This window comes from Bos taurus, chromosome 8 (assembly GCF_002263795.3).
Source record: "Bos taurus isolate L1 Dominette 01449 registration number 42190680 breed Hereford chromosome 8, ARS-UCD2.0, whole genome shotgun sequence".
In the NCBI taxonomy this organism is placed as follows: Eukaryota; Metazoa; Chordata; class Mammalia; order Artiodactyla; family Bovidae; genus Bos; species Bos taurus.
Genome location: NC_037335.1, coordinates 66,267,878 through 66,276,336, shown reverse-complemented (window position 1 = coordinate 66,276,336; position 8,459 = coordinate 66,267,878). Strand labels below are relative to the sequence as shown.

Below are 8,459 nucleotides of genomic sequence, written 5' to 3'. Positions count from 1 at the left end.
AGTCCATCTGTACTCAACAAAACTAAAACTTAAAATATGAGAAAATGAGCCTTAATTTCCTCCTTTCCACTTTCTACAAGTCAACTGAAATTGAATGGATATCATTATTCTTAAATGGATAATGAAGAAGCTCAAAAGATAAATCTGAATATTTATATACTAAAATTTATTTTTCAAGGACAATTCCTGAAGAATTAATGCCTATATTTCATTTGAAAAAAAAAAATAGAACGCTTATTCACACTCAATATGGTCATTGCAGAGCTCTTACTTCACTGGTCTACGTGGGACTGTATCTGCCAGGTCATTATTCTCCAGTCAGGGAAGAAATAACTCCTTTAATCCTTTCTATATGTGCCATTGACAATGGACCTCAAAGGAATGCGTTTCTCAACATAGATAAAAATTATAATATCAGTCGAAAGACTGACATATTGGTTGGCTTAGAAAGGTTTATTATTCAAGATACTCTTGATAATTATTGACACCAAGCCATATGCTCAGACTCTTTATCATATTTGGAATCTGAGAGGTATATTTTGCAGGAGATGTGGAATTAAAGCTCACATGTATTAATTTAAACCTTCTCTCTTTAAATGTGCAGCAGCTTGACAAGGCAGAGTCTTCAACTGTCTGACAAGAAATCAAATTATTATAGATGATTCACACATCCTTCACCTGCAGACCTCAAGAGCCTCATGAAGAGCCTACCTGTAGCTCTTAGGTTGCTCAAAACTAATAGAATGGCTTTTATTTTTAGGTCTAGCATAAGGTATTGTTCCTACAAGGCTGGCATTTTTGTGAATGCCACTGTTATCACTTACCACATGAAAAGCAAAGCCTGGAATAATTAGTTAAATCATAATACAATGCAGTTATTAGTTTGGACCTTCTCTTTTCTCTTGAGAGTTTGATGAAATCTAATGAAATACTCAAATCCAAGTCCTGTGGAATCCCAACACCTTCCTCAAAAGTTGTGAAATTTCCCAGATAAATTAAGATCTCATGGCCTTTTTGACTAAGAACTTCTGCTTTGTTTCATAGATTACCTTATATTGATAATCCACATAGATTAACTCATTAATAAAACAGTTTCCTTCATTAGTTTCAATAACCATATAAATAAATACAATTAGTCAGCAAATGAGGAAATAATAATGCTTCTATATAAATATAGGGCTATAAAATATGAAAATGACCAACTGGACATCTTGGAAGTGCAAAATGACATTAAAATAAAAATATAGATAAACAGATAAACCTCAAATTATGAGATGAACAGAAGATTAGTAGAAGCAATTTATGGTATAATTTCTAATTTTATAATTTGTTCTGAAATGAAATTTTACTTACTTTGGCTGGAATGAGAGCTGCTTTCTGAACACAGTACAGTGACATTACAAATCAAAAAAGTACATGAAAGAGTCATTAAGAGAGACTGAGAATGTCCATTGAGATGAACCAAATAAAAATTAGTGAAGTTCCAGAAGTATAATAGTGAAGAGAGGGGAATTATTTAATTTCATTTTCCTGATTCAAAAATAGAATCTACCAGTGACTTCTGAAATTACTACATCCCTCTGCCCTTACCCAGGTCATCTTGTTCAGATGAGGGAATCAATAAAATTGTTCTTCCTTTGACATTCTTTCACCTCTCCCTTTGAGTTTTCACTGAATATGTCAATTCTGCATCGTCAAGACATTTTTCTTATGTCCAGGTTCGAGTCTCCATATTTGTTTTAGTATCAAAATTGATATATACAAATTTCATTGCCAATGTTTTTGCTTTATTTTGCTGGTAGGTCTTGATTAGAAGAAATTTATTCTCCAAAAGTTTCTTCAAGTAGTATTCATAGGAAAAATACCCTTTGATTTTTTGCATGTTTAACACTATCAGTTAGACTGGTTGTATAATTTTAGGTTCATGCTAAGTATGAAAGTTATTTTAAAATGTAGTATTTCAGTAATAGTATATAACATTATATTAAGACATATCAACCCCTTTATTCATTCTTTCAAAATATAGTTTGAAGACTCTGCCTCCCAATGCATAAGAGTGTGGATTCGACCCCTGGTTGGGGAGCTAAGATCCCACATGTTTTGTGGCCAAAAAAATCAAAGCATAAAACAAATCCAATACTATAACAAATTCAATAAAGACACACACACACACACACACACACACACACACACATATATTCCTGGTGGCTCAGATGGTAAAGAATCTGCCTGCAATGCAGGGGACCCAGGTTCAATCCCTGGGCCAGGAAGATCCCCTGGAGAAGGAATGGCAACCCACTCCAGTTTTCTTGCCTGGGAAATCCCAGGGACAGAGGAGCCTGGAGGGCTACAGTCCATGGGGTCACAGAGTTGGATACAACTGAGCAACTGAGCGTGCACGCGTGCACACACACACACACACACAGAGATATATATTTTTTGAGTACCCATTCTATTGGCATCCCTGTAATAAAAATGGAAAACATAGAGAAGGAAAATATATCAGTCTTTTTAATGAAGACAAAGTATAGTAAAGAGAACATAATTAAATAAAGACAATTATGAGCAAGTTATCTTATTCTAAAGTAAATGGTCTTAAGGAAAGAAATTCAATTCTCTCAGATTTTACAGAGGAACTCAAATCCAGCCAGTAAAGACTTCCCCAAAATTTTTATTTTATATTGGACTGTAGTTATTTTACAGTGTTGTATTAGTTTCAGGTGTACAGCAAAACCTTTCAGTTATACATATACATATATCTCTTCTTTTGCAAAGTCTTTTCTCAGTTAGGTTATTACAGAGTGTTGAGCAGTTTCCTGCGCTCTATCATAGGTCCTTGATGGTCATCCATTTTAAATATTGTAGTGTATACATGTCAGTTCCAATCTATCTCTCTTTCCCACACCCTTCCCTCTGGTAACCATAAGTTTGTTCTTTTAATCTGTGATAAAAAATGGAATGCTTCATGAATTTGTATGCCATTCTTGCACAGGGGCCGTGCTAATCTCTGTATGGTTCCAAGCACCAAAGAGCTTGGACTGAAACTCCAAGACAAAAATACCAGGATGGTCAGCAGGAATGAGCATTAACTGTGCAGGTGATACGGTCTTCAGGTGAAACACCATCCACAGAGCCTCATGGTGAAGAAGGTGTGAACAACTGGAGAGAAGGCCCTTTGGCTATGGGAGCAGGAGATGGAGGGGAAGCACTGGATGAGGTTGGAAAGCCAGGCATGGTCCTGGACATCCTGGGCCTTAAAGACTGTGAAAAGATGTTGGTATTTATCCTGAGAGCAATGAGAAACAAGTAATGGGATTTAATAATGTGTGTGTATATGTAGGAGGATAAAATTATTAGATCTATGTCATGAAAAGAATCTGGCGTCAGTCTGAAGAAAATAAGAGAGAGAGAGAGAGTTCAATTAACTTAAGGAATCCAGTTAGTAGCAATCTCAGGCGGCCTTGGCCTACCGTGGCTTGAAGCAGGATTTTGGTTCCTGGCCAGAGATTGAGGTTGGGTCATAGTGCTGAAGGTATCAAATCTTAGCCACTAGACCAGTGTGGTGACAAGGCCCTGGCCCTTCAACTTTACAGAAAAAAGAATTCCCACAAAGACAAAAAGTAGTGAAATAAGTAAAGTGTTTATTAGGAGGAAAGAAGAGTACAGTATGTGTGGATAGACACACAGGCAGACAGAGAGAGAGAGAGAGCTGAGCCCTCGTGGTAGTTTCAGTCACTTCTATGGGGCATTTCTCCTGGATTTCCTTTGGCCAATCATTATGATTTCCCTGGTTCAGAGTCTGTATTTGGTTTATCTCAGAGTCCTCCCATGTGCTTATGCATCTCTCAGCCAAGATGGATTCTACCAAAGAGGCCTATGGGTATTTAACATCACTGAACATCACTCCCCTTTGGACCTCCAAGGAGCCTTTTTGCTCATGTATAGTCGGGGACGTCTCTTGACTTTGAGAATGAGAAATATGTGATCGCTTATATTCTATCTGGGAAGGTCTCAGCCTTCTCCCTCGATTGTCCTGCTATTTTTGTCTTGGAGTTTCAGTCCACAGAGAACAACTCCAGCTATTTGCCCCAGCAGTCCATCTATCTCCTGCTTCAGTACGGTTAGAGATAAAGTAAAGACAGTTTTCTGGCCTGGAAAATCCCATGGATAGAGGAGCCTGGGAGGCTACAATCCATGGGGTTGCAAAAGATTTGGACACAACGTAGCAACTAAATAACAACAACAATGGCTATTTACTTTGCAATGGTAGCAATGGGTGAATGAAATAAATTAACATGAGATCTAAGAAGAGACTGAAAAGGGACTTAATGATCAAATTAAGTATAATTTACATAAAATCCTATAACAGAGATAGGAAACTGATAACCACCAAGATATGCACCTAAGAGTTGGGTCAACTTAGCAGATGATACTTTGATACTTGAAGTGATGGTTAAGGAATTTGAACAATGCAAAGTTACATTTGTGTTATCTGGGTCTTTATCAAAGCTTAACATATTCTATCCAGTTTTCTCTTGTCTATCTAGTTTTCTCATTTATTTTTCACAGATGAGCTTTTAAAAATTCCTCTACTGGAAGCTGCTCTTTTAGAAGTGAAGTGACTGCTGTTCAGTGAGTAATTTCTAACAGTGTGATATTAGCTGCAAATATTTAGATAATCACATGGCTTGAAAAGAGGTGCCTGTGACAACTTGGCTTACTGTTGACTCTTACTGCATACTTTGGCAGCTCACATCTCCTCTGTGCATCTGCAGGGCTCTAGGACCAACCATGTAGAATAAGATTCAACATGGATTCAATGATAGAGTTTATTAAAGTTATAAGAGTTATTTTTATAGCTATTGATTCTATGTTGTCCGGTGTTTTCCAAGCAGATGTTCAGTTAAAGTGGTAACTTTTTTAAACATATAAGAGATATACAAATATGTTTGCATGTTTGAATCAATAGCACTTAAGTTTAAAAATGAGCCAATAATTTATTTCTGACACTAGGCAGTTGTCAAACAATATTAATGTCTGTAAATCAACAGATGAACACAGAAGAATTGCATTAAGCCCTGTGACATAGATAGCAGTGTAATGGGGTCCATCTTTCATCAACTTAACTAAACACCTCCCATTCCTAATGCCTCTTCCCTTATAAAAGTGAGCTTTGGAATGACATGTGTACAAGTGAATCTCCTACTTAACAGCTGCTGAGGGGTGAGTACTGACAGTAAACAGCCAGATGGTTATTAGACAGATCTCTTGCATGATTCAAGTAGAATGACAACTCTATGCAGAGGTGACAAGGCCTGGACAAACTTTTCATGTAAGTTTTAGAAAATTAGAGTAAATCAAGAATTTATAAATAATATAGTTGAACGTCCCAAACTGGCTGAACTTAGTAAATGTTTCACTAGTAAATCAACTGGAAGTCCAAGCCAAAGTACACTTAGAAGCTGTATGGACAGGAGCTAACAAAGCCAAGTGGTGGTCTTAGGGGGAGATTTTGGCAGCCCAGTCAGGTTACTGAGAAAAGGCTTAGGGCTTAGGACCAGCCAGCACCTCTGGGGGCACCACAGGCTGTGACTTGAGCCTCATCTCCAGGGCATCAATCAAGAAGGGAGATGGGGAGAGCAAGTTTGAAGTGGTCAGAGGAGTTTTTTGCCCAAATTTCAACTCATCCTCAAAGAATATAGTGTCTGCTTCCACCTGTCATCTAACAGGAATGGGCAAGCCCATTCTGTAAGAGATGGCAAACCTTCATGTGTCCCCAGAGTTTTCCTTCTGGGGAGTCTGCTTTACTGTAATTGTCAAATCAAGTGAAGATTCCCCAGCCTCACGTCCAGCTTCTGAATGAGAATCTCCAATGAGATAGATAAAGCCCAGGAGTTCATACAATTTTATGCCCACTGTTCAAAGAATCATAAGATTTATTTGGAATCTAGAAGACAAAGATAACTATTTGATTAAATTTCTTATCTTAAAAAGTGAAAGCTCAAAAAGTTACTTATTAAAACAAGGATAAATTGGGATATATTGACATATAAAAACTACTATAGTTAAAATGGATAACCAACAAGGTTCTATTGTATAACACAGGGAACTCTGCTCAGTATTCTGTAATAATCTAAGTGGAATAAGAATTTGAAAAATAATAGACATAGCTGTATGTATAACTGAATCATTTTGCTGTATACTTGACACTAACAAAACCTTGTAAATCAGCTATAGTCTAATATAAAATAAACTAAAAAAGAAAATCACTGTGAACATCAAAAAACACATCTCATTTTAATCTTTGAAAGGAATCTAACAGATATTCACAGTATACAAAGTTCCCAATGCTCAGAAGCTAAATCAAGATGGGAAGAAAAGGATAGTATCAACATCAGCAATTGTATGTTTTTGCAAAGAATTAAAGCAAAGTTTAGGGAAATGAAAGGTAAATAGAGAGATGCAAAAAGCAAAAAAGAAAACACAAGCTGATATGTTTGTGTGTGTGAGACTGATAAATAAAGCTGACTGTCATTCAAAGAAAAGCAAAACAGTAAAACATTTTAACCCAACAAACCGAAGGAACCACAAATCAGTCATTTAAGAACTATCCAAACTAGGAAATTAGTGACATATATTTTAAGGAAAACATCACAAGGGACTAATTTCTTTCTGGTTAAGTATTTAGTTATAGCTAAATCCAGTTTTTATGCATGATAAATTATCATGCTGTAAAATACAATGCTTTCTAAAATCATTTTTACTCCATAAGATGTTTACAACCACAAAATTCATCTACAGACAGCATAAATGAAGAAACAACAGGCTTTTTTATAGGAAGTCAGACAATTATGAGATATATGAACATAATTCTATGGCACTGATTGAGCACCAAAACTTTAAGTGTTCTGAAATATTTTAAAGATTTTATAACTTTTTATTAAAGAGATAGTGTCACATAGTAATCTTTTTACATTAGAAAAAATTTTCAACATTTTATTCTTAAATATACTATTTATAACTTAATCTAAGTTTATCATAAAATGGTACTCTCTCTTTTCCCTCCAATAATAAATTGTCATTTATTAAAATAAACTGGAATGGAAATGCATAATTCTTAAAATTTATAGTATTTTGATAGAGTTAATAGCGGAGACTCTGAATTTATAGACATAATCATTAACAGCTTCTTTTTAGAACTTTGTATTACTTTTTTTTTTAGTTTTGTTGTTCAGTTGCTAAATGAAGTCGCTCAGTTGTCCTACTCTTTCTGACCCTGTGGACTGTAGCCTACCAGGCTCCTCCATCCATGGGATTTCCCAAGCAAGAGTCCTGGACTGGGTTGCCATTTCCTTCTCCAGGGAATCTTCCTGACCCAGGGACTGAACCCAGGTCTCCTGCATTGTAGGGAGACACTACTGTCTGAGCCACTAGGGAAGTCCTGTTGAGTTGCTGTTATGTCCAACACTTTACGACTTTATAGATTGCGCGTGCCAGGCTTCCCTGTCCTTCATTATCTCCTGTAGTTTGCTCAAACTCATATCTATTGAGTTGGTGATGCCATCCAGCAATCTTATCCTCAGCTGCCCCTTTCTCATTCTGACCGCAATCTTTCCCAACATCAGGGGTTTTCCAAAGAGTTGACTCTTTGAATCAGGTGGCCAAAGTATTGGAGCTTCAGCTTCAGCATCAGTCCTTGCAATGAATATTCAGGGCCGCTTTCCTTTAGGGTTGACTTATATGATCTCTGCAGTACAAGGGACTCTCAAGTCTTCTCCAGCGTTACAGTTCAAAAGTATCAATTCTTCAGCACTCATTCTTCCTTATGGTCCAATTCTCACATTGTACATGACTACTGGAAAAACCATACAGACCTTTATTGACAAAGCTATTTCTCTACTTTTTAATATGCTATCTAGGTTGGTCATAGCTTTTCTTCCAAGGAGGAAGCATCTTTTAATTTCATGGCTGCAGTCACCATATGCAGTGATTTTGAAGCCCCCCAAGATAAAGTCTGTCACTGTTTCCATTGCTTCCCATCTATTTGCCATGAAGTGATGGGACCAGATGCCATGATCTTAGTTTTTTGAATGTTTTAAGCCAGCTTTTTCACTGTCCTGTCTCACCTTCATCAAGAGGCTGTTTAGTTCCTCTTCACTTTCTGTCATTAGGGTGGTATCATCTGCATATCTGAGGTTGTTGATATTTCTCCTGGCAGTCTTGACTCCAGCTTGTGATTCAGTTAGTCTTGCTAACAGCTTACAGATTGTATTTATTTTTTCAAAGAGCCAGTTTTTGTTTTGCTGGTTTTTTCCTATTGATTTTCAATTTTCACCTTCACTGATTTATACTTTAATTTTCACTATTTTTTTCTCCTTCTGACTTTGGATTTAAGTTATTCTTCTTTTTCTGCTTTCCTAAGGTGGAAACTTAGTTATTGATTTTAGATCTTTCTTTTT

The 8,459-nt window shown here is 36.5% G+C and overlaps 1 non-coding gene across 1 annotated transcript; it reads right to left on the bottom strand.

Annotated features, from left to right (window-relative positions):
- Window positions 1-2,947: 2,947 nt before the first annotated feature.
- On the bottom strand, window positions 2,948-3,051 carry LOC112447902 (U6 spliceosomal RNA). The gene has a single exon (XR_003036173.1). It is a non-coding gene; the product is annotated as a U6 spliceosomal RNA (small nuclear RNA).
- Between the last annotated feature and the right edge of the window lie 5,408 nt (window positions 3,052-8,459).